General features: G+C 42.3%; 1 protein-coding gene across 5 annotated transcripts in view; it reads left to right on the top strand.

Annotated features, from left to right (window-relative positions):
- LOC106609381 (liprin-alpha-2) overlaps nt 1-26,858 on the top strand; it is a 206,351-nt gene that overhangs the window by 52,089 nt on the left and 127,404 nt on the right. The window lies entirely within an intron of this gene.

Genomic DNA, 26,858 nt, shown 5'->3' with positions numbered 1-26,858 from the left:
ACATACACACAGAGAGGGAGGCGAGAGAGAGAGAGAGAGAGGCTAGAGAGAGAGAGATTTTCATTCTCTCCTCCCCTCTAAGAGATGGTACCCCCCACTGACGTACGCACACTTGCTAGGTCACACAACCCAAGATCCACAGCCCTGCATGGAGCAGGAGCCTTCATTCCCCTCTACCTACAGGTTGTAGTGCCTCCTCCATTCCCCTCTACCTACAGGTTGTAGTGCCTCCTCCATTCCCCTCTACCTACAGGTTGTAGTGCCTCCTCCATTCCCCTCTACCTACAGGTTGTAGTGCCTCCTCCATTCCCCTCTACCTACAGGTTGTAGTGCCTCCTCCATTCCCCTCTACCTACAGGTTGTAGTGCCTCCTCCATTCCCCTCTACCTACAGGTTGTAGTGCCTCCTCCATTCTCCTCTACCTACAGGTTGTAGTGCCTCCTCCATTCCCCTCTACCTACAGGTTGTAGTGCCTCCTCCATTCTCCTCTACCTACAGGTTGTAGTGCCTCCTCCATTCCTCTCTACCTACAGGTTGTAGTGCCTCCTCCATTCCTCTCTACCTGCAGGTTGATACAGTTTTTCTTGTGGTAAGGTTGTGATTTTGCTATTCCTTCTTGTGCCTGTTGAGAATGGGCTTGTATTGGAAACAGAGCCACTTGAGGTGCCAAAATATGCATAGAGGCTGTATGGATGGAGGGTCTGTCTGTACTTTGAACAATAAAGCCTTGGAATAGAAAGGCTAAGCCCCGAGGGAGTCTGGGTAACTCTTCTCTTCCTGGAGATGTCTCTCGCTGCAGTCTCCTTCAAGAGTTCATAGTGATCGTTGAGGGTTTTCATTGTTAGGTGATTCTGCCATCTATTGTATGAATTGAGTAATACACATGGATGTGATTTCTATAATATATAATATAATTGGCAGGTAATAAATCTAGTCTCAATGAGCAAATTACTTCATGACTAATTCGTTTTTTAAAGGATATATGTTAACATTTGTTTTAAAAGGTACTCCAGTTAATTGGGCACAATAAAATTGTAGGTATCCTTTTCTGCTGTATTAAATTGTAGGTATCCTTTTCTGCTGTATTAAATTGTAGGTATCCTTTTCTGCTGTATTAAATTGTAGGTATCCTTTTCGCTGTATTAAATTGTAGGTATCCTTTTCTGCTGTATTAAATTGTAGGTATCCTTTTCTCCTGTATTAAATTGTAGGTATCGTTTTCGCTGTATTAAATTGTAGGTTTCCTTTTCTGCTGTATTAAATTGTAGGTATCCTTTTCTGCTGTATTAAATTGTAGGTATCCTTTTCTCCTGTATTAAATTGTAGGTATCCTTTTCTGCTGTATTAAATTATAAGTATCCTTTTCTCCTGTATTAAATTGTAGGTTTCCTTTTCTGCTGTATTAAATTGTAGGTATCCTTTTCTGCTGTATTAAATTATAGGTATCCTTTTCTGCTGTATTAAATTGTAGGTATCCTTTTCTGCTGTATTAAATTGTAGGTATCCTTTTCTGCTGTATTAAATTGTAGGTTTCCTTTTCTGCTGTATTAAATTGTAGGTATCCTTTTCTCCTGTATTAAATTGTAGGTATCCTTTTCTCCTGTATTAAATTGTAGGTATCCTTTTCTGCTGTATTATATTGTAGGTATCCTTTTCTCCTGTATTAAATTATAGGTATCCTTTTCGCTGTATTAAATTGTAGGTTATCCTTTTCTGCTGTATTAAATTATAGGTATCCTTTTCTGCTGTATTAAATTGTAGGTATCCTTTTCTGCTGTATTAAATTGTAGGTATCCTTTTCTCCTGTATTAAATTGTAGGTATCCTTTTCTGCTGTATTAAATTGTAGGTATCCTTTTCTCCTGTATTAAATTGTAGGTATCCTTTTCTGCTGTATTAAATTATAAGTATCCTTTTCTCCTGTATTAAATTGTAGGTTTCCTTTTCTGCTGTATTAAATTGTAGGTATCCTTTTCTGCTGTATTAAATTATAGGTATCCTTTTCTGCTGTATTAAATTGTAGGTATCCTTTTCTCCTGTATTAAATTGTAGGTATCCTTTTCTGCTGTATTAAATTGTAGGTATCCTTTTCTGCTGTATTAAATTATAAGTATCCTTTTCTCCTGTATTAAATTACAGGTATCCTTTTCTGCTGTATTAAATTGTAGGTATCCTTTTCTGCTGTATTAAATTATAAGTATCCTTTTCTCCTGTATTAAATTACAGGTATCCTTTTCTGCTGTATTAAATTGTAGGTATCCTTTTCTGCTGTATTAAATTATAAGTATCCTTTTCTCCTGTATTAAATTACAGGTATCCTTTTCTGCTGTATTAAATTGTAGGTATCCTTTTCTGCTGTATTAAATTATAAGTATCCTTTTCTCCTGTATTAAATTACAGGTATCCTTTTCTGCTGTATTAAATTGTAGGTTTCGTTTTCTGCTGTATTAAATTACAGGTATCCTTTTCTGCTGTATTAAAAATATTTAGCTTGTCTGTCCTTATCTGAAAAGTGAATCAATTGAACTAGAGAAATGGATATTTGATGTAAGGATGAAGCAGAAGCACATTCTTACCTGGTAGCTAGAACATTGAGATCATGGGTGTATATGGGAGATGCTATGCCAGTGAGTGATGTGATGAACACAAATGTCCAGCAGAGGGTGGAGTTCACTAAGAAATACATGCAGCCAGTGACTGAGATTTCAGCCTACATTATGCAAGCTATTGTAATCAGCTCCCTGCTTCCCACTGTTAACACCACAGTCATGATATCACACTGCCATGCTACGGCGGTTTAAAGCCTTATATCTCTTTTAACTAGCAGCAGCTTCACCTTGATTCATTGGGAATCCATTGATCTCGAGAGACAATCCATCTACCACTGGAAGCCATGATCATTTCCCCCAGCCATTCCTCTTGATACCTCCAGGTTAGCTCTGTCAGTAGAATATGAATTGGATTTCACTGCGGAGGGCAAGTCAGGGCCATAAATCAACGGCCATTACTGTCAGTGCAGTGCTTCAGACTCCATAATGCTCTTTATCAGGCTAACGGACCATCCAGTGTCAAAGCATGATTTCCCTGTTCCATTCATCTCCATAGAGGAACTCAACACAGTATTTACTGACCACAGTAATTGCAGTCTCTGTTTCACCATGGGTCCACCATGGTGTTGTATGGTTACACTGTAGGCTACATGGAAATATGTCTACCTTGCCCAGGGTGACTAATTGTAGGTCCATGCAGTAGTGATGGATGTCACCGCTTGTTCAGTTGGGTTTGATTCCATTGGGCATAATGGGGCAATGAAATGGCTGTGATGTAGCTATTTAGTCCACCTCCTTTCAAGACATTGGGAAATGATGTGTCATAGCCTAAGCAGGTCGTCATCATCTGTGTGTGTGTGTGTGTGTGTGTGTGTGTGTGTGTGTGTGTGTGTGTGTGTGTGTGTGTGTGTGTGTGTGTGTGTGTGTGTGTGTGTGTGTGTGTGTGTGTGTGTGTGTGTGTGTGTTTTTCTGTCTGTCAGGTGTGTTTGAGCATGTGCCCACGCATGCATGCGTGTGTGTGTGTTTCTGTCTGTGTGTGTTTTTCTGTCTGTCAGGTGGCCAATTAATGAGTGTGATCAAGTGGGTTGTCCATTGGCCCCCAGCCTCCCCTGACAGCTCAGGAGATGTAGTGCTGTGAGTCCACATGGGGGAGAATGGATGGGGATGGGGACACTGTTTGTTCTGTCTGTGAAACCGAGTGGGGCCGTGTTTCATTCCCATCAGTTCAGACGTGATGACTTGTCCTTCAGGGAATTAGGCTGCCTGCCTTCCTGCTACTCCAATCTTTAAATGACTTTTTAGGGATGGAGACTGGGAAGTGAAAACATGTTTTTTTGGCTGTTGATAAAACTGTTTGTTGCTTGTTGACTAACTTAGATGTTCAATACTTTGTACTGTTTTCTTGGATCAATGGCTGGCTCTTAGCCCTGATTTGTTCATATGAACTTTTTCCAAAACAAAGACATTTGCTACTCAGACATTCATCATAAAAACAGCGACAGGTTTTCCTTCAAGTTATGGAATAATTAGTTGACTTTTTGTTGTGTAGTGGTATAGTTATGTGGTCTCTCACTGTGCTATCTCTCATCCAAATATCAGGAGCACCCAACATATCAGCTGTGCTCCGTTTTAGGGCCCCCATCCGCCCCACCAACGCAGCGCTCTAACCGGCTTTCCCCTGCCCTTTATTTGATTTCTTAATGACTTTCTGGGGTGTAGCGAGAGGAAGAAGCGGCAGAAATGATATTTGTGTCCCAAAAGCAGGCTGTTGTATCCGGGAGCTGCAGCATTCGTCTCGGTGCTGGGGGCTGTAATTACAACGTGATGAGATTGTTCCTCCTCCCCCATACAGCCGGCCAGAAGACTGATGAGCTTGAACTTGCAAATAAAGTAAAAACAATCAGAGGAGAAGAAGAGACGCCCACAGACGCTTAACACCCGGGATGAAAAGACGTGTTAGTGAGCCAGGGAAGATTGATCACGTCAATTTCCTACTTCGTTTCTGCTGCTCAAGGTTAAGCCCAGATATCCACCTGGTTTCCGTTTCCCTAGAAGACCTAGAAGAATAACGCCCCATTGGGTCGAACCTGTAACTAAAGAGTCGTAACCGAAGAGACAATCTTAATTAAAGTTACGTCGAATGTGATTACTCCATCCTTGTTTATCAACATCAGTATAATGATGGCAATTATGCTTAGCCCTGTACAAATCCTCCCAAACATCCTTTGTAATGTGTCCCACTGGGAATGAAGGAGCATCAGAGGGCATGAGTAATTATACGAGAGAGTGTGTGTTATTGTGGTTATTGGCGCCATGTTCAAGGCAGACAGTTTTGTAATGAATGGTATCCCACAAACGAATACGCCGACGTCAACCTTTATTGTTCTATTGTATTCAATGGAACCCTCAAGGTTCGTCCCCCTTTACCTGTAGTTGGTATTAAATCTGCCCTGCGCCCATCTATCAAACCCCCGTTACTCCTCCTCACGCTGCTCACCACCCTGACAGGGACAGGCAGGGGGAAATAGCTGCTCATCTGCCCACTAAAATGACTCCCTTCAGTCTGTTAGCTCAGGCAGAGGCCCCATAAGTAAGTCAAATCCTCAGAGAGCTAATGGTTGTTAGGGGGATCTTAGTGGCTGTGGTTTAAGGGCTAAACAGAGAGAACCTCCCAAAATTGACTGTACATACCCCCAGAGAATATAGCCATACGCCAGACAGTTAGTAACTTGAAGAGATATAGGCCTACTGCCTCGCTATGTCTTACCTTTGCTTTTTTTTGATTGAATAATCAACCAAATATATTATTCAAGTTTCACTGCAAGCATTCCGCTTTCATAATGTATTATATGTGGCTACCAGGTGATGCATGCTTTGGTGAGAGATGCCTCAAAACAGCCTGACCTTCAGAACAGTCCAACGGCACTGACAGAATGTAGGCGTTGAAACTGAGGAGCTGTATAAATAGCTAACTGTGGTGCTGTATAAATAGCTAACTGTGGTGCTGTATGACTCAGTCGTTAGCTTTACATGACCAATGGACCTGTCTTCTTGTCACGACTTCCGCCGAAGTCGGTCCCTCTCCTTGTTCGGGCGGCGTTGGGCGGTCGGCGTCGCCGGTCTTCTAGCCATCATCGATCCACTTTTCATTTTCCATTTGTTTTGTCTTGTCTTCCCACACACCTGGTTTCAATTCCATCATTACATGTTGTGAATTTAACCCTCTGTTCCCCCCATGTCCTTGTCCGGAATTGTTTATTGTAAGTGCATGTGCACGTTTATCTGGTGTGCGACGGGTTTTGTACCCATTGATATATTGTTCTGTTTCCGGTGGTTTTTATTATTAAACTGCTCCGTTGTAAACACAGTTTTTGCTCTCCTGCGCCTGACTTCTCTGCCGCCAGTACGCACCCCTTACACTTCTAATCATCAGCACTGTAAAACAGCTGCTTGTCCTTTTTGCTTTCACACGACCCAGTGGGAGTCTGCAGCACTGGGCCTTAAAACCCACATCAGGACTTATTCAGGGTTCTGTTTCATACGCTGGAACAATGTGCACATTCGGCATGAGCGTTGACTGTTGATTTTTCAGGACGTACAGTGGTTGCTGTATATCTTCTGTGTGTCGCTAATCTAAACCCACGTAGATGCGTGGCGAGCGCACACACATCATAGGTCATAGCATTCTCCTGTAACCTCTAGTACTTACATTGGTTTGAACCCTTATTTTACGGGCAGACTCCCCCACTTAGGTGCTAATACTCCTGTACATCTCACTACCCCTTGTGTGAAGTTGATGTTCACAGTATTGTACTTAACCGCAGGCTGGCCCCACTCACACACACACATGATTGACCGTGCTGACTACCTTGATTGACATCCTATATGCCTAAATCAGCTCCTTATGATGAAACTGCTGACTGGGGGAACAAAATGATGACTGGAGAGGCCCGCTTCTTGTGTTTGAAATGCAATGTTATATGATTGAAACTCCCACCTGGAATTTTCCCGGCTTTTCTCCTCAGATGGTTTTGATTAGTTCCTGTTTCTCACTTCTCCCGTAACCTCCGCGTGTTGGCTGAACTCTCGGCGTAAATATTTTCTGGTGAGAAACTCAGTCAGCGTTAAGTTCAACAACAAACGCCCGCGTGTTACAAGTGCTGAATGTCAAACCGTTATTAAAGCACACCGGGCGTGTTTGTGGATGGTTGGGTTAGGCCACAATATAACCTATTGTCTAGCGTAGCAGAGGAACTTCCTCCCACTCCCAATAAGTGTGTTTGTGGGGATGTGGTGCATTGCATTCATTTTCATCACAAGGCTGCAAAGGTTGTGATTTTCCCCAGTTGCATGACATCCACTAGTCCTGATGTGTTTCAACGGTAACATACAGATACGTGTGTGTGTGTGTGTGTGTGTGTGTGTGTGTGTGTGTGTGTGTGTGTGTGTGTGTGTGTGTTTCCCCACTTCCCCCAGTCTGGAGCGTAGGTGTCTGGGTCAGAGAGAGGGGAGATGAGAGATGGGAGACATCAGGAGGTTTTTCCCTGTGCTTCTCTTGTCTGTCAGGGATCAGGTATTGGGGTTGAGGGCTCAGTTACCCAGAGGGAAACCCCCACCACTGCATGTCTCAGTAAAAGATCTGTAAAACCCATCTCCTCCATCTCCTGTCTCCTCAACCCTCAGCTCTCTCTGGGGTGTTCCAGTGGAACTTTTTAACTTAGCCACAGTATGTAAACATAACATAGTCGGAATCTTTGAAATCATACCACTATGTCTATATGTCTGCCTTTCAAATGAGCTTCCAAGCAGAATCAGTCGTATCTTTGTTGTTCCAAAGCAAGAGGTATTTGGGAATTTCCCAATGAGCAATGCCTTCATTCATAGTACTGCATATTAACAAATAAGTGTATGTTCTTGAAAATATCCCCTTAGGCCTCTTGCTCAGCGCCAACTAGGAACACTTTTCTTGCACAACCTGCTTTGAAATAGTCCAGTTTAAATGAGAACGGGATCCTTTTGATTGCGTTCACCTTTGACCCAAAAACCAACACACACAAGCCAAATGCTGAATTAATGGATTCATCAAAACCACCACATAAGACACAGTAAACCCTGAAAACAACTGTGCTGCTGTTTTTCCTGTCGGCATCAGGAGCTGAACCTCAAAGGACTCGCACATGAAACATGTCTGCCGGTGAGAGGGAGGGAGTGAGATGGAGAGATAAAGACAGGAAGGGAGGCAGAGTGGGTTTATCCTTCCTCCGTGTGTTCTGTAGCCGTGCCCTGCTTCCCTGGCCCTTTGACATCAGTTCTAATCTGTCCCCCCGGGAGACTCCCCGCTCTCAGCTCACCAGGGTTGAGAGAGCGAGAGAGAGAGATCTGTATTGATGTGAACAAGAAAAGAAAAGAGGTACATTTTCAAAACCACTTCTCAATCTATTGTCAAAGAAGTGGTTGTCCTCCTCTGTTTCATTGTGCTGTATTGATGTGAGTAGACTACAGTCGTCTTTGTAGCAGGAGACCGAGGCACCTGTGGAGCTGCGGGTTCTATTTAAATGCCTGTCACATCCTCTGTCACAGCGGTGGCTTTACCCTTGAAAAGGTGCGTGGGAGCCCCTGCGTGCCACTTGCTCCCCGTGTCACATCCCATCAGTACAATGAGGTCCCACCCAGCCACCCGGGCTCTGGTGATGTCACACCTGTGCAGCAGGAGTGAGTGAGTGACAGGCCCCGGCTGTCTGTTAGGGCTGGCCACGTACGTACAGTGGCAAGAAAAAGTATGTGAACCCTTCGGAATTACCTGGATTTCTTCAGACATTTGTCATAAAATTTGATCTGATCTTGATCTAAGTCACAACAATGGACAAACAGTGTGCTTAAACTAATAACACACAATTTATTGTATTTTTCTTGTCTATATTGAATACATAATTTAAACATTCACAGTGTAGGTTGGAAAAAGTATGTGAACCCCTAGGTTATGACTTCTCCAAAAGCTAATTGGAGTCACGGGTCAGCTATTCTGGAGTTCAATCAATGAGACGAGATTGGAGATGTTGGTTAGAGCTGCCCTGCCCTATAAAAATTCACAAAATTTGAGTGTGCTATTCACAAGAAGCATTGCCTGATGTGAACCATGCCTCGAACAAAAGAGATCTCAGAAGACCTACGATTATGCTCAATGAGGTTAAGAAGAATCCTAGAGTGTCAGCTAAGTCTTTAGACTTACGGAAATCTCTGGGACATGCTAACATCTACGATACGTAAAACATGAAACAAGAATGGTGTTCATGGGAGGGCACCATGGAAGAATCCATTGATGTCCCCAAAAAATATTGCTGCACGTCTGAAGTTCGCAAAAGACCACCTGGATGTTCCACAGCGCTACTGGCAAAATATTCTGTGGACAGATTAAACTAAAGTTCAGTTGTTTGGAAGGAACACACAACACTATGTTTGGAGAAAAAAAGGCACACCACACAAACATCAAAACCTCATCCCAACTGTAAAGTATTGTGGAGGGAGCATCATGATTGCTTTGCTGCCTCAGGGCCTGGACAGCTTGCTATCATCGACAGAAAAATGAATTCCCAAGTTTATCAAGACATTTTGCAGGAGAATGTAAGGCTATCTGTCCGCCAATTGAAGCTCAACAGAAGTTGGGTGATGCAACAGGACAACGACCCAAAACACAGAAGTCAATCAACAACAAAATGGCTTCAACAGAAGAAAATATGCCTTCTGGAGTGGCTCAGCCAGAGTCCGGACCTCAACCCAATTTGAGATGCTGTGGCATGACCTCAAGAAAATGGTTCACACCAGACATCCCAAGAATATTGCTGAACTGAAACAGTTGTGTAAAGAGGAATGGTCCAAAATTCCACCTGACCGTTCTGCAGGTCTGATCCGCAACTACAGAAAACGTTTGGTTGAGGTTTATTGCTGCCAAAGGAGGGTCAACCTGTTATTAAATCCAAGGGTTCACATACCCTTTCCACCCTGCACTGTGAATGTTTATACAGTGTGTTCAATAAAGACATGAAAAGTTGTAACGGATTGGCAGTCGTGGTGAAGGAATGAGGCACAGGAAGCAGCGAGTACAGGGTAGTGGCGTATTTAATGTACACTCACTCATCAAACAAAATATTCCCAAACACAGGGGAGAAAGTACACACGGCGTAAAATAGCGCCGACACGAACATGAACCGTCACAACTGAAATAATCCCGCACAACACGGAAGCGGACCAGCTAACATAAATAGCCCCGCTAATTAACCAAACTAAACACAGGTGCACAAAACCAAAAAGGGAAAACCAAAAAGGGAATCAGTGGTAGCTAATAGGCCGGTGACGACGACCGCCGAGCGCCACCCGAGCAGGAGGAGGCGCCACCGTCGGTGGGAATCGTGACAAAAGTATAATTGTTTGTGTTAGTTTAAGCAGACTGTGTTTGTCTATTGTTGTGACTTAGATGAAGATCAGATCAAATTTTATGACCAATTTATGCAGAAATCCAGGTAATTCCAAAGGGTTCACATACTTTTTCTTGCCCCTGTACCTGTGCTGACACCATCAATATGCCATTGCAGTTCTAGGTCTGGTTTAGATCTGGTTGAAGAAAGTTCATTGGGGGGGGGAGTGCTTTGACTAGGACCCTGTTTCCTGAACTTCGACTATGTCCAGGTAAAATGGTGGGCCGTAGTTAGATACAAACTATAGTTAAGGCTCAGATATTTTCCTGTTCAGGTCACATGGTCAGGAAAAAGTCTGCCCTAGCCAATAGCCATGACTTAAAAATCTACCACTCAGATAAGACAAACACAGACATTTAGTTTTTGCCGACTGTCAAGTAACTCATTGTTTGGGTGTCTGTCTTGGTGCATTTGGACATTTTTTTTTGCGGCAGTGGAACTTTACAAAAACGCTGGGAGGGTTTTTGGAGACAGAGGAAGCATACGGTACAATAATGGCTTTGAAAGGTATCTTGCGGGCTAATTTGGCAGAAAAACAGTCTAACATGAAAGTGACTTGTTGTTGATCATCCCAGCACAGCCAGTAGAGGATTTGGCGTGCAGCGTTAGAGCGGGGAACGGCCCAATTAGGCTCTGACACGTCTGATTTGAGAGGGTGGCGGTGTGACAGTTGCCTGGAGGGGTCCTTTCAACACCGACAGGCCAATATGAAGGCTGCTTCACATTACACAGGAAGTTACACATTACACAGACAAGAGGAGCTAGCGGTAGGAGGGGGTTCTGCTAGATATAACATTATTATGTATTATCAAGTCAATTTGCACTGCAACTCCTGCTCCATCATGAAATTTAAAGGAACTAGGCTTTCCTCACAGTGAAGCACCGAGGGAGCTTGTTCATGGCATATTTTGATCTGTTCCTTCTCTGTAATCTGTCTCTCTTCTCCTCTACACTCTGTGGATGGCTCTGTGCAGACTTAGTACTAGCTTAACTGACAGGCCCGGCCTTTGGAGAGCTGTTGTTGGTACTGTGCGACAGCCCAGCCTGACGTCTTGAAGCCTGGCTCGGTCTCCAGTCAGCTTGTTAAGGCTGCCTATGTTTGGCACTGTGTGCTGGGTATGGTCACAGTATGAATGGTAATGCTAGCATGTCTCTGTCTCTTTCCCGTGTGTCTCTATGCACGGTGACAGTAGAAATGCTAATGCTAACATGTCTCTCTCCCCAGAGAGATCTATCATGTGCTGCAGATCAAGCATGCAGCCGACCCGTCCCCATGAACTACTGACTATTGGAGGTTTACCTCCTGCTCTGTATTGCGGGATCATCCAATCATGCCATTTGATTCCATACTGTGCCAAGTTCTGGTATATGCAATATATACCAGCATGACATACTGTATGTTGGCAGTTGCTGATAGGTTGGAGGATCAAGGAGATTTAATTTGACTCACTGGTGGTGGCTTTGGAATAAATGCGTGGTCACATATGTACGACCATTGAATAATGCAAAGGGAAAAACTTGGCACGTTGTCCTGAATCACATTGGTTTAATGTACATGGTTGATGAGGTTTTCCTCAAGATGTTGCAATCCGTGGAAAGATGCCTCCGCAGCAAACCTAATGAATATGTAGTAGTATGGACCAAGTCTCTCTTGTTGTTGTAATACTGATTCACTACATGTTTATTTATGTCGTGAGGAGACGTTGTAAAGAGTGTCTCCGATGTATTTGATGTAACAGGAGATCATTATGATTTGATAGCTAGCCTGTAGCAAGGTGCAGTAGCTTCCTGCCTCTGCATATGAGGATAACTTACCAAACTGGAGGAGACGAAACAGTCGGAAACTGACAAGCCATTGCAGTCATACAGCCGATAAACATGCTTTTGAAGGTGAATTGCTTGTCTCACATAAGATTCTGATGATTAGCGTGATTTGGCTGGAAGTAATGCTGCTTATAGCTCAGCAGATATCATCTTCCAACAACATCATCCTCTCTGACAGTTTGGGTTTCAAACGTGTATTTTTCCGTCGCATGAGAGGGCAGATGAACTCCAACAGACTTACAGAATTGTTTGTGGTTTTGGCACAGAATAGTTTTCTGTCATTTCAATAATCCCCCTGGGGAGAGGGTGTAGGAGTGTTTATGTAACCACATAATTGGGGTACTCTGTTGCCGTTCAGCAGCTCCATATGCCATGGTTAAACCAGAGTGCTGCTGAAGTGCCACATTCATAATCTGAAATTGTGTTTTTAATATTCAAACTTATATTTCAAAGTCTTCACTTATTTACATTTTGTTCCCCCCCCTCATCACTTAACGGTAGTGTTCCATAATGGATGGATAGCCTTGGAAGTTCAGTGGAGTATACCCCAGTAGTTATGTGACTGCTTTGTGTTGTAGCCTCTCTTTCCTCTACTGTGCCTCATTTTCAACACATATGCATAAGTATAAGTGGCTGTTTGGTCGAAGAAGCTTGCAGCAAAATATGATTTCGACAACATGCTTGCATGCTCACACACAGTCACGCACAGATGCACGAACACACAGGCGGAGACACACACACACACACACACACACACACACACACACCATCTCAAAACACAAACCCGCACACACCTGCCACACGTCTCTCACTTTTTCATGCGTATATATTGTGTGTTGACCACATTCTCATGTGTTTTTGCGTATATCGGTGTTCTCTGCATGCCGAGTGTCATGGTTTCCATAGTGATTGTATCCCTGGGGCCTCTGCTCAGGTGTGTCACGTCATCCATTTGGACAGCATGAGCTGCGTTGAGATGACTTGGGTGCACTGCTTGCCATCTGGGGTTTTAGGCTGGGTTTCTGTACAGCACTTTGTGACATCGGCTAATGTAAAAAGGGCTTCATAAATACATTTGATTGATTGATTATAACAGGAATAATCAGACACCAATCTCCGTCTCAAAATATCAATATTGTTGGTCGACAGCTTGTGTCGGTTATCAAACCCTGGAACAGTGGCTTGATAATGCGATCTGAAAGATAATGGTTGTCTTATCAATGGTGTCCAATGCCTCATTAATAATGGAACTAACTGTTCATGTTAATTCGGTTTTTAGATTCAGAAAATATCAATGTGAATTGCCTAGTCCTCACTGTGAATGCCACACTAACCACGCGACAGGTAAGAATTTGTAAGTGTATTTTAGTAGATAATTCATTACAGAACATAGTGGAGGTGTTCTAAGGTATTCTGTAGTATTAGACCTGAAAGAGACCACATTCTATTTTCCTCTGTATTTCCTCCTCTGTTATCTCTATGGGAATAGGAGCTCATTAACCATAATGTGTATCATGCGTTCTACCTTCTTAGATTTTAATGAGGTATTCTTATGTGTCTCTAACAAGGCCTTCTCAAAGCAACGCCGCGCATTCCTGCTTAATGACATATTAGCTGTGCTCCGTGGTTAGAAAACACAGCTCCCTCCTCTAGTCTGATACACACACCAACAACGCTACTATCTTGTCAGCTGGCCTCCAAGATTAGGGCTGTCCAACGCAAAATTGATTGGTTTGAGCTCTTTGATTGATGAAACAGCCTTGTGTGTGTATGTGTTGTTAGGGATTCCAACAGAGGTGTGTGTGTGTGTGTGTGGCACGCTGCACACACACACAGGTGTTTGTCTTAATGAGCAGGGCTTGTGTGTGTGTGTGTGTGTGTGTGTGTGTGTGTGTGTGTGTGTGTGTGTGTGTGTGTGTGTGTGTGTGTGTGTGTGTGTGTGTGTGTGTGTGTGTGTGTGTGTGTGTGTGTGTGTGTGTGTACTCTACACACACACTCAGGTGTTCGTCTTAACGAGCAGGGCTGTTCTCTGGGCATGCTCTGCTTTAATGGAGCTGAATAGATGAAGGGTCTTCAGTATGTATTGACTTTAAATCAACACCACTTTTATTACTGCATATTTGCAGTATTTACAAAAGTAATACTGTTTACTACATGACAATAGCCTGTACTGTAGTTATCTCCTATTTTGATTTACAGTAAAACTGTTCTAAGGCAATCAAATATAATGAAATGTGTGTGTCTGTGATCGTGTGCCAGATTTGCAGTGTTCCCATGAGGACTTAAACAATGCTGTTCTGAGCAGGCCAGCAAAACACACAGGGGATTGAGAGCTCAGCGCTCTGTCTCAACAGCCAATCAGCTCTCAGGGGCATAAGCCAGGCCCACTGCACATCTGTATGATGATGTCATTGGCCACTGCAGACAGGTCTGTGAGCATGACCGCTGATCGGCCAGGCTTAGTAACCCCAGGCTCCCATGATCCTTCTGCATGTCCTCACTCTTGCACAGCACAGCCCAGCTCAGCCCAGTACAGCATAGCACAGTACACTAACAGCAGAGCACAGTGCTACTATCACGGCCACACTAGGAAACTAGACCAGCGAGCCAATTGTCCATCAAAACACCTTTCTTGCGGACAGGTGTGACTCAAACTGACAAAGCAGTTCAAGTCCCACTAACTGGTCTTTATCCCAGGGTAAGAGTGTAATTCCCCCTGAAACTGAGCACACAGTCAAATGGATCCATTCCTGTAGTTTGTACCCATAAAGAAATTCTGGATTCTAGTCATTTTAATGTTTAAAGTTTCCTTGGGTGTCATCTTTACATGTCTGTCTTCCTGATGCTTTTGCCTTGTAGAAAGGACTGATGTCGTTCAAGACTATATGGGTGGAAATTAGCAAGCACCGGAAAGAAGCCCCAAAACAACTGTTGATAATGACAGAGACAGATCGCTTCCTAGATGTTACGTACATTACATATGGACGGAATTAAAGCATGACAACAGTGACTGAGGAGAGACAGACAGACAGACACATCTGGCTGGTTGTGTTTATGTGGTGGTGAGCGACTCAGCCTGCTTGAGGACACAGCCCAGACAGACTCCCTCCTCCCCTATCGCCCCTGGGAGCTATACCCATGTGTGCAAATGCTCAGGCACTGGCTCATTATCCAATCAGAGCTCTGGATACTAGGCCCATCTGCCTTGTCTGTGCCCAGCTCTGCCTTGGCATCTCCCTGCGTAGGGGGTAGAGGACGTGGAGAGAGAGAGGAGAATTAGATAACGTTTAAAACCGTTGTCTTTTGCCCATTTCCATTTCCATGACTTTAACTCAGTGGCTGCAGCAGGTTCAGCACGATGTCATCGTTTCTTATTAGAGCAGAGGCCCTGGGGAATCAGACGGTCGTTAAGACGCGATAGTCTCTCGATTAAGGCTCATTTCCACAGGCATTTCACGGCTCTGAGGACCAGAGCCTTACCACACACTCCCGTAATTACCAGAATCCTATTATTATTCGCTCAGTCTGAGCCGCCGACTGATACAGAATCTCATTTTGAAGAGGGTTATTATGCAATTAAGGTCAAGACCAAAAGTATATATCTGGGCCCCGGCTTGCCGTGTAGCAAACTATGAATGGTTTGGAGTGATGTGGTCAGAAGCATATAAAATATTGGCCTAACACTGTTGAACTGTAGTTCATAGGATCTGATGTAGCGCTAGTAGCACTAAAGAAAAACCTGTAATATAAAGAGCATATGCTTTGATACCCTCGATGCCATATCCCACTAGCATGGGTCTATGCTCAACTGAATCAAGGTCAGCCAGTCTGCTATGTTTTTTACCGTTATTTATCCAGGCGAGTCAATTAAGAGCCAAATACATTAGCTGAGTTAGTCAACAAGTACATTGGAATTTTACGTGGTCTTTTAAGAGTAAATTGTTTCAATGCGTTACGCATAAATATTCACTTTTAATAAGCCTACCAAGACATTCTAATAGGATGTCCACATTGGGCTTAAAGGGATACTTCGGGATTTTGGCAATGAGGTGGTTTTATATTCGAGCAGATTACCATAGATTTCCAGTCATTGTGCTAACGCTAATTAGCATTAGCTTGCGAGCTACCGCTAACTTCCTTCATACAGGACACAGAGAAGTACAAATGGTATCCACTAGTTCATCTGACTCTGGGGAAGCAGATAAAGGGCCTCATTGCCAATATCCCGTAGAATCCCTTTAAACAAGAAATAAATAAGTCTTAAATGTTTTATTCAATAAAGTCCAGTTAATAGACTATTGGTACCTTGGCCATAGAATTGGATTACATAATTCAACAATGGCAGTTTGTACTCTCCCAGAGAGAGGAGCCAGTCGATGGGAGGAAATTGGATGAGGCCACACCAGGCCATCCCCCTCACAGGAAGTCTATGGAACTAAATGTCCTCCACTTTATAAAATGGTAGATAAAAGCTTCTCTTGGTCAATGCTGCATTCATCTTAAATGAATGAAACGGTTCTCTTTTTATAGAGAACTCAGGGAGCAGGGGGAAAATCAATATGGAGGATGGAAGATATTGAAGTTTTCTGGAAATGGATTTTGAGCAAGTGGTCTGATTGAGGCTTTGGAATTGGTTCAAGGCAGACCAAGTGTAATACTACATAGCTGCGGTTTTATAACCTTTGATTACAGATCCTCTAATGAAAAGAAGATGTGGAGGAAAGACGTTTCTATGCGTGACTGCTCGGTTGGACCTTTAGTCCCACATAACGTCCCCCTCTCTCTCTCCCTCTCTCGTTTTCCCCTCCTATTTCTCATTCTGTAAGGATCTCTCTTAGGGAGATCTGCCTGACTCAGGCCAGGGCTGAAAGGTGCTGTGCTCTGTGCTGGAGGTGCTGCTAGCTGGTCCCCAGTGAAGTCATTACTGCACACAGCTCCTGCCTGCCAAGATCCGCACACTCAGGCCTTACAATGAATGAGGGCGTTGCCTAAAGTATAATCAAATCAAAGTTTATTCGTCGCGTACACAGATTTGCAGATGTTATCGCATTTGTAAATGTATTTGGAATACATACATTTGTATGGGCATATATTATTTGGACAATTTTGTATATTTCACGTCTTTTTTTTGGTATGGGATATGGAAGCTGTATCCTACTGTACAGTATATGTAATACATCTGTAATAAACTGTAGCCTAAACACTGTACACATTTAGTACACATAGAGAGCTGGTAATAACTGAAATGACTGAGTACACACACTATCTGGCACATCAATATCCCACACATCATTGACACTGATGCTCCTCTCTTTTCTGGAGAGAAAACGAATACCTTAGGAATGAAATCATCCCTCAAAGTAACAGAGAGAGAGAGAGAGAGAGAGAGAGAGAGAGGTTCCCTCCCCTGTAAACGCACTCTGCGTGTTCTTTGGAGGCAATATAGTATTGGTTAGCCTCCTGCTGATGCTCAGAATAATTACTCGTGGAGGCCGTGGCGGATAGGAGGGAGGTGATTATCGTGGCAAACAGATGGACTGGTCCGAGGCACTATCAGAATTGTGCTGTGCGACGAGCGCAAGGCAATCATGGACCCCCTTATATTACACCGACTTTTTCTCAGCCGGCCAATCGATAACGCATCCTGCTTTGTAGAGAGCAGCGTCCACTGCGCCTGTGATCGGTTGTGAAGATTGCTTTCGTTGCGCGTCGCCTTGCGTGGACCCTCTCAGGTGTGGGTGTGCGGTGCCGAGAGTGCTGGCACCACGAGACCTCGTTCGGGACGGGTTTAAAGTTATCTTTTGCAGCACCCACATTTGTGCAAGCACGTTTTGATATTCTGAATAGGCTACATCGGTTTTTAAAATCTCTGACCACTTTTGGAATTGCTTCGAAGGAAATATGATTTTCTCAGATATGAGCACCGGGACCAACTCCCCGAAGGTGCACCCGCCGAACGGGACAAGATATTACACATTCCAGGCAAGTAGCTTTACCATTCCTCCGAATGTTGACATACCAGTGAATGCGACCATGTGATGGGCGTTGGTTCAATATGAGGTTTGATTGTCGATATTTACGTTTTTCTCGAAACGAACATGATGTGTTTATTGCCTGACCATTGCTCTATGTTTAGGCTACCTTGATTGCGTGGGTGCTTTTGGAGCGCTGCTTGTCTTTTATAGTGCTAAAGGAATTGTTATGATTGTCAAATTAGCATATCACATGGTTTAAAAGGAATTGGAATATTATTTGTTACAAATTCGGTGAGTAATTAGGAACCAACCCTATATGCGCATGGGCACGGTTTGCACAACGTTATACTACCCATAATACGTTATATTGTAAGTTGCTTTAAATCGTTTTTACACTTCCATTTGGATGGATCTTATGCATTTATGAAGTCCATGTGGTGGAGTAGTATACTGGGTGAGCTTTATGGGGTTTTGTAAAGTGTTGAATAAGAGGTGAAAAGGCGTCACCCGCAGGCACGTGTGTTAGAATTCCTCTGGGGATGCGCGTTACCACAGTGTCACTTGGACCGCGACCATAATATTAGGACACATCCCTGCTTCCTCCTCTCATCCCATGAGATGCCATGGACAGAAAAGAGCAGGTCTAACTATCCAATCAGACTCCAGTCCTACCTACTTACACATGCACGCTTCCCACATACTTTGTTTAATGTCATGAGAAGATAGTCTACTGTGTTATTCCCTTCATTAAATAAATCATCTGAGATTTGAGTCCTGTCGCACTACTGAATTCAGCGATAGTTTCATTTTGCTCCATGTATAATTTAATTAAATGATTAATATCCTCGCTCTATATTTAACATTTGTATAGTATTCCGATATACTCTCTCAGTTCTCGACTTTTAAAATAAGATATAGCCTAGTATACTATCAAAGTTGAATAGAAAACTCTTCATATTGATTATTACAATAGGAAGTAAAGTCACCGGGGAAGCCAATCCAGAAAAAAAGCAATATTACAACCTAAAGTATGTTTTTGTGATAATTGCGTTGTTTGCTCAATAACCTGTTAGTTCATATGCTTTGACACCGTGATATATTGATATATAGGCCTAAAGCCGAGACAATAAGAAGACACAGTGACAGAACAAAAACAAAAACAGATTGGGTCAACAGAGAAAAAAACTTACAGCAGAAATAGAACATCTAACATTACACATCAATGGTGTTGATAAATGTTCTACAGAAGTTCTGAATAGTTTAGATGCAAAACAAAAGGAGTTTGAGAAATTTATTCAGGAAAGATCTGGTTTAATTGATAAAAAAACAAGCAAATTGGATGGCAAACTGCGAAAAACACACCTTCAACATAGAAATGCCACCAAAACGAATCCTCAGAAAATGGTTACAAATGATGGAGAAAACATTCTCTCACCAAAGGACATTTTGATTGAAGAAGCAAAATAATGTAAAAATGTTTTTATTTTCAAGTTCCTTGAACTTCACTGATGAAGAGTGTCTTAATTATTCATATATAAATGTTAAACTGTCTGACACACCAAAAGAAGGGTTGATTACTCAGGAGCGCCCCGGTATAAAGACCCAGTCTCACCCCAAAAATTGGAGGCCCCTCACCCTTCAATCAGGGGCGGAAATCCCGGGGGGGACGGGGGGGACACGACCCCCCCATCCTGGGAAAAATATGATTTGTCCCCCCCAATATATCACTGAAACATAACTATGTAATTTAAATAATATTAATAATATGCAATGAAAGCAATTGTGCTGATTATAGACACTTAATAGCTCGTTTTTAAGTTTCAAAAGATTGCGACCCCCCCACCCTTTGCCTCACAATGGTTTGATCCACTGCCAGTTCCTTAGCTTGCGAGGTAACGTAGAGGTCGTATCTACTGTCTGAAAGGCACTCAATGCACGTAACTGACGTGAGGTTAATCCAGTCAATCGCGCACACACACTAGCTGAATATGCAGAGCTAGCGCGCAAATATTAACTATTAAGCTAGCTAGTACCTATTCCATTTATGTGGCGTCGTCAAAGATGGAATCTTTGCTATCGTCAATTTATTCCAAGATCAGCATGCATGTAAGTTAGTGCTTCAAAGTCCCTGTGATAAGGTTAGCGATAAACTGAACAGAACTACACTCTCTTCTACCATTGTTTTAAATATATTTAATGGTCTCGTTGCAAAAGCTAAATTGTCGCAAGGGAACTTTTATTTATATATTTTATTTCACCTTTATTTAACCCGGGTAGCAAAGATTATAGCAAACACCACTGAATTGGTGCTCGCTAGCTTTGCAAATTCAGCTATTGTTAGAAGCCAGCCAATATGAAACAAACGATTAAAATTACAAAAGGTTGCAGCATATGTTGTGTAAATGGTGAACTCATACAGCTGTCAACTCTTGTCACTGCAATCCGTTTCACATTTGCTAGCTACCTTTTAGATCGAAGCCCATATAGAATGACATAAGATAAGATGATAGAAGCCCATCTCCTACTGTAAATAACCTACATACTGTGTGTGTGTAGCCAACCAGGTAGAAAAATGGCAGAAAAATGGCAGAAAAAAGATGGACATCAGAGTATTTTTCAGTACACCAAAACGCAAAGTAAGAACCCTAGTAGCCTAATATCTCAAAGACTAGTTGATAAAATGTTCATAAGAAAGAAATGAAATTCTAATGGAAATGTTTCACAATGATGTCATTAGGCATAGCAGGCAACAGATGGCACACAGACAGCAGAGTTGGGGACAGATATGCAGGGACAGACTGGCAGAGACAGTGAGTCTCAGGTAAGTTTGTTGAGTCTTTGTTTGGCAACATTATGAAAGGTTCTCAATTTTTTTTACTTGTAAAATAGGAACATAATTGGAAAATGCCATGGATACCCCCACTCTCAACTTAAACTGGTGACTGAACTAAGATTTGTTAAAGGCAATGGTATTGCTGTTGTGATTAGTTGTGTAGTTTTGGGTACCGGTAGTTAGGAGTACGGCAAACACCTTATTTCTTTGGTTCCTCAATATACATTTACCATATTAAACGTAGGCTATGTGTTACAGCACTACTTTTGGTGTCCCCCTTAGGAATTGCTCTTGAGAAAATGTAATGTAATTGTCCCCTCCAAAGTTGATATCAGATTTTCGCCCCTGCCTTCAATTTTGCGATGCAAAAATATTGGCAAAATGTATTGCTCATAGAATTAGAAAAGTCTTACCGGATATTATTAATCATGATCAGACAGGATTCTTAAAAAGAAGATATACTGGAGATAACATTACGCAATTATTCGAAATAATTGAAACTATGAGAATGCAAGGAAGGCATAATCTTTATAGAAGATTTTTAGAAAGCCTTCGATAAAGTATGGCTAGACTTTATTTATAAGTGCCTGGATTATTTCAATTTGGGAGAATCTCTTGTAAAATTGATAAAAGTCATGTATAACACTCCTTTATGTAAAATGATAAATAATGGTTATTTCTCTGAGAATGTTGAATTGTTAAGAGGTGTAAAACAGGGTTTCCCTCTCACCTTGTGCACTATGTGCATCAATGGCCATTGAATTGTTCATTATAAAAATCAGATCCAATTATAAAAGTAAGGGGTTAAAAATGTATGGATTAGAAACAAAGGTATCAATGTATGCTGATTCAAGTTTTTTCTTGAGTCCACAATCTTCAACTCTGAACGGTCTTATTGAGGACCTGGATAATGTCTCCAGTTTATCTGGATTAAAACCCAACTATGATAAGTGTACTGTATTACAGATTGGGTCTCTAAAAGTCACAAACTTTAAATTGCTTTGTGGTCTCCCGATGACATGTCGTGGATGGTGCTGTTGATGTGCTTCGTGTATAATGAATATGAGTTTGGAGGGCTAGAACTATTAAATATCAAGGCTCTCTCTTAAAGCTTATATTATACCGAAACTATATCTAAACCCAAACTGGTTTTCCAGTAGGCTACCAAGAGAGGCACATCCAATGTTTAAAAGGAGGCTCTGTGCTGTTATACAGATTAAAACTGTCTATTTCTGGTGTATTGACAATGGAACCCTGTTTAATGTGTCCTTATTTTTAAATGAAGCTATACAGTTGGCTACAATTCCAATTTTATCCTCCAGAAGAGGCAGAATCTATATTACAGCAAATAATATGGCTAAACTCCAATGTACTGATGGAGGATAAACCCATTTTCTTGGAGAGAATGTATAAGAAAGGTATCCTGTTTATGAATGACATTGTAAACAACGACAGTAGAATTATGTCATACAACCAATGAATCCAGGTGTATGGAGACGTATGCTCAATACAAAATTATGAACAACGCGTCGCAGCTCTGCCACAATAATGGAAGAGGATATTAATTAAAAGAGAAATGAATTAATTAGTTTGTCTGCCGCCAATTAAAAATCATAAATTGCTTAAAATGACTAATATGAATCATAAAATGTATCAGTTTCACTTACGGTCAAGAGGTTTGACAAAATTCAAGATAGTTGGGAATAGATTTTCGATGTCCCAATACCATGGCATCGGGTTTATGAATTCATATACAAAACAACAATTGACGCATCAAGTCGTTCTTTTCAATTTAAGCTATTATATAAAGTTCTCGATAGAAAAATAACACAGTATATGTGGTATTCAACAGTCAGACCGGTGCAGACTCTGCCATGAGGAAATCAATAGAACATATTTTCTGGTACTGTCCATCTGTGGCTTGTTTTTGGAGTCAGGTCCAGGAATGGTTGTTTTGCCATAATATCAGGGTGCAGTTGGACCTGAAAACCGTATTGCTGAGGGATTTGAAGGACCACAGTCAATCAATAGGAAATATCGTTGTGCTATTGGGTACATTTTTTATTTTGGGGGCAATTTCTGCAGAAATGTTGCAGATGGGGAGGTTGAAGTCCCTAGTGAGACACCATGGGAGAATGGAGGGATGTATTACGAGAGGAAATGGTAGAATTATGATTTATTGGGAAAGATGGGTTGATCTGTGACTGTCTGAAGGGTGGAATTGATGAGTGTTGGAATAAATAATCACAAATGAGCAGTATAAATGTTTGATGTCCTCAAATCAGGGGTGAAGGTGGGGATGAGATTATTGTATGTTTTGTGTTTTGCTATTTATGTTGTGAGAGGTGTGTTTTGGTTTCATGCTGTGAGAAGTGTGTTTTGGTTTCATGCTGTGAGTGGTGTGTTTTGGTTTCATGCTGTGAGTGGTGTGTTTTGGTTTCATGCTGTGAGAGGTGTGTTTTGGTTTCATGCTGTGAGAGGTGTGTTTTGGTTTCATGCTGTGAGAAGTGTGTTTTGGTTTCATGCTGTGAGAGGTGTGTTTTGGTTTCATGCTGTGAGAGGTGTGTTTTGGTTTCATGCTGTGAGAGGTGTGTTTTGGTTTCATGCTGTGAGAGGTGTGTTTGCTGGTCCTGGTGGTTATGGGTGCGCTCAATTCCATGCCCGCCCTGGCATCGGACGGGGCTTGGTTTTTCCCGCCCTTAGAAAATATCTTTGGGCCGAGGGCGGGTGTATGAAGTTCCATCCTCTCAGGCCAGGGGCACCATGTATGAATTTATGGTTGGATCAGAATCACCGTTATAATAATTGGCCATTGCAGAGAATTAAGTAAAACCACAAGTTCATATCCCTATCTCCATCCATGGCTAATTTAGGAAAGGGACGATTTTAGCTAGCTAGTTAGCCACCGGAGGACAACACAATGAGATGCAACAATTCAATTTTTTTCTGTGAATAATGACGTTTGGCTAGTGATGTGATTGGTCTGAAACCAAATCCAAACGGGCTTCCCTTTACCCTTTTTTTGTTGTGACAGGACCATTCATAGCTGAGCTCACTCAACACTGATTGGCTATTTTATAAAAAAAATTATCAAGGGAGGTCAAATGCTTGCTAGCTTCCCTTGCATTCGTTCTGCCACTGAACAAGGCAGTTAACTGTTTCTAGGCCGTCATTGAAAAGGCCATCATTTAATTTTTATTTTTTTTATGCTATAGGCGACAACAATGTCATAGTCTTTCTGACCAGACAGCATCAGATACACTATATATACAGAAGTATGTGGACACCGCTTCAAATTAGTGGATTCGGCTATTTCAGCCACACCCGTTGCTGACAGGTGTTTAAAATGAGCATGTATAAAAACAGAGCCATGCAGTCTCCATATAAACACATTGTCAGTAGAATGGCCTTACTGAAAAGCTCAGTGACTTTCAACGTGGCACCGTCATAGGATGCCATCTTTCCAACAAGTCAGTTCGTCACATTTCTGCCCTGCTAGAGCTGCCCCAGTCAACTGTAAGTGCTGTTATTGTGAAGTGGAAACGTCTAGGAGAAAGTGTGCCCCTAGTGCTGAAGCGCGTAGCGCGTAAAAATCGTCCAACACTCACTACCGAGTTCCAAACTGTCTCTGGAAGCAACGTCAGCACAAGAACTGGGTTTCCATGGCAGAGCAGCCACACATAAGCCTAAGATCACCATGCGCAATGCCAAGCATCAGCTGGAGTGGTGTAAAGCTCGCCTCCAGTGGAAACACGTACTCTGGAGTGATGAATCAAGTCCCTGCAGCAATGTTTCACCATCTAGTGGAAAGACTTCCTAGGAGAGTGGAGGCTGTTATAGACCAACTCCATATTAATGTGCATGATTTTGGAATGAGATGTTTGACGAGCAGGTGTCCACATACTTTTGGTCATGTCGTGTAGATATCCTACACATTCTGAGACAGAGGGGTGCTGTTTCGTTCGTTTGGATACTTTCTCCGGTGAGATACATTCAGCCTCTTGCGAATTAAAGGACATTTATGAAACACAGAGACGATAAATAATTCTTATTGTATATTTTTTTCTTTGTCCATTTTTTGGGGGAAGCCTGGCTTCCCTTGGCATCCATGAATGGTGTCAGTGGATATTGATCCAAGTCTCCTATGGCTGTTGTAACTAAGCCAGCCATTTTAATTTAACTGTGTGAGGAAGGAGGAAACACCTTAGAGATGATCCCTGCCTGTCTGACCACCATCTCCATCTCTCACAGCACCTATTCAAGAGCCCGCTTGGCTTTGTTGTCCCTGCTCTGCTCTGGCTAAAAGAGATGGATGTTGAAACACTGTTTCCAGGTGCAGCGGATATTGCCAATAAAGCATTGGATCTATTGATGTTGATTGGAGTGGGGGTCTCTTGATAAAAACGCAGACGCTGCTTTTTGAAGTGAGCCTAAGTAAAGTGCAAATGGAAATGTTGCTGACTCATGATAGAATGTTGATGGTTACATGGATGGCAGACACAAGGCATTTGTTTTGGTCCAAGCTTTCATCACAGGTCCATCACAATGGGTGCCGGGGTAATTGATGTGTTATAGGCAGTTTTAGTTGGTATGTTTCTTCCTTCTGTACTCATTGGACCCGTTCACCCAGGGGTTAATGGACATTAATGATTATGGATAAAAAGATGATGGTTTGTCACATTTCTGGAATATTCTTTATAGCTCAGTTGAGAGATCCGACACCTACCCACATATGACAGTCTACAACGTTCACACCTTGCAGTTTATACCATCACTGACCTGTTGTTTTCATTGTAATGTCCTATGAGGGTGACACCTTTGGTTTATTGGTTTCCCCATGAAGGACCCCTGTTGTTCTAGCTGGTTTTTGCTGTTGGAAATGCATTAAGAGATGTCAGGCTCACTTATCACATAGATGGTACAATGGGGCAAAAGCCACACAGTTTCCACACTCAATTGTATTTTTCCTTTCTGTTAACTGGTTACATCCAATATCCTGGCCCCATGCCCTCTAACCCTCTAGTTGCTATTGCCTCATGATCTAAAATATCTTTCTTTAACAGTATTTGTCTAGGTCATCATATACAGTACCAGTCAACGGTTTGGACACACCTACTCATTCCAGGTTTTTTTTTTTCCTTTATTTTTACTATTTTCTACATTGTAGAATAATAGTGAAGACATCAAAACTATGAAATAACACACATAGAATCATGCAGTAACCAAAAAAGTGTTAAACAAATCAAAATAGATTTTAGATTCTTCAAAGTAGCCACCCTTTGCCTTGATGACAGCTTAATACACTCTTGGCCCGTGATTGAACGACTCCCTCACATATCAAAAAGATTCAAAGTAATAAAATCCCATTTCACAGGTTCTAGTCACACAAAACAGCCATGCCAAAAATAATCTAAACTGCCGTAGCAAATACTCGCTGGCTCAAATAACCCCAACACTTGTTGTTTACTAGCTCCTGATTTCATTCACCTTCTCAACCTGGCCTGTATTTGCAATTATATGCTGTCTGGGCAAGTTGAATTAAATTGCAAAGTAGATGGTTCTCGGTGGTGCTATCAAGATGATGTAGTTATTCAATTCCTTTAGTATTCCCCACAAGACCCGGCACACATTCACCACGAGTCAATATTAGAGTTGGCAGAGCCAAGCAGATCTGGAGCTCCACATACTCAGCATGCAGTGTGTACACTGTAAGTATGCATCACAATTGGCACCTTATCACCTATATAGTGCACTACATTTGACCAGGGCCCATAGGGTCCCATTTGGAACGCAACCAAAGACTCTCCTGAGCATCTCTCATCCAACCCTTTTAACTCTACCTATATCTCATAATTGTCTAATGACATTTACAATCATATAAAGGCTGACCCCTGACCTATTAAGGGCAAAAAAGTGCCCCTGCCTTACTCTGCCTTCCTCATATCTCTGGTTTTGAATCAGGCTCCTTCTCCAGACTACTGAATACATGAATCAATGAATAAAATAACTATCCCCTCTCTTTCATAACCTTAGGAGCAGTGATTGGTTTATGGTACCTTTTCTTGACCCATGTGATGTGCTGCTCAGGGTCTGTCTGGTTGAAACGGGCTAAGAGGATGTCATTAGGCTGGTGTGTGTTACTGTTAACCCACTGGCAGTGTTGGAGTCCATCCCAGGGATGAAGGTGCTCCAACGGGATTATAGAC

This window comes from Salmo salar, chromosome 07 (assembly GCF_965601325.2).
Source record: "Salmo salar chromosome 07, fSalSal1, whole genome shotgun sequence".
Classification (NCBI taxonomy): domain Eukaryota; kingdom Metazoa; phylum Chordata; class Actinopteri; order Salmoniformes; family Salmonidae; genus Salmo; species Salmo salar.
Note: the sequence above shows the minus strand (reverse complement) of the source record. Positions and strands in the feature narration are given on the sequence as shown.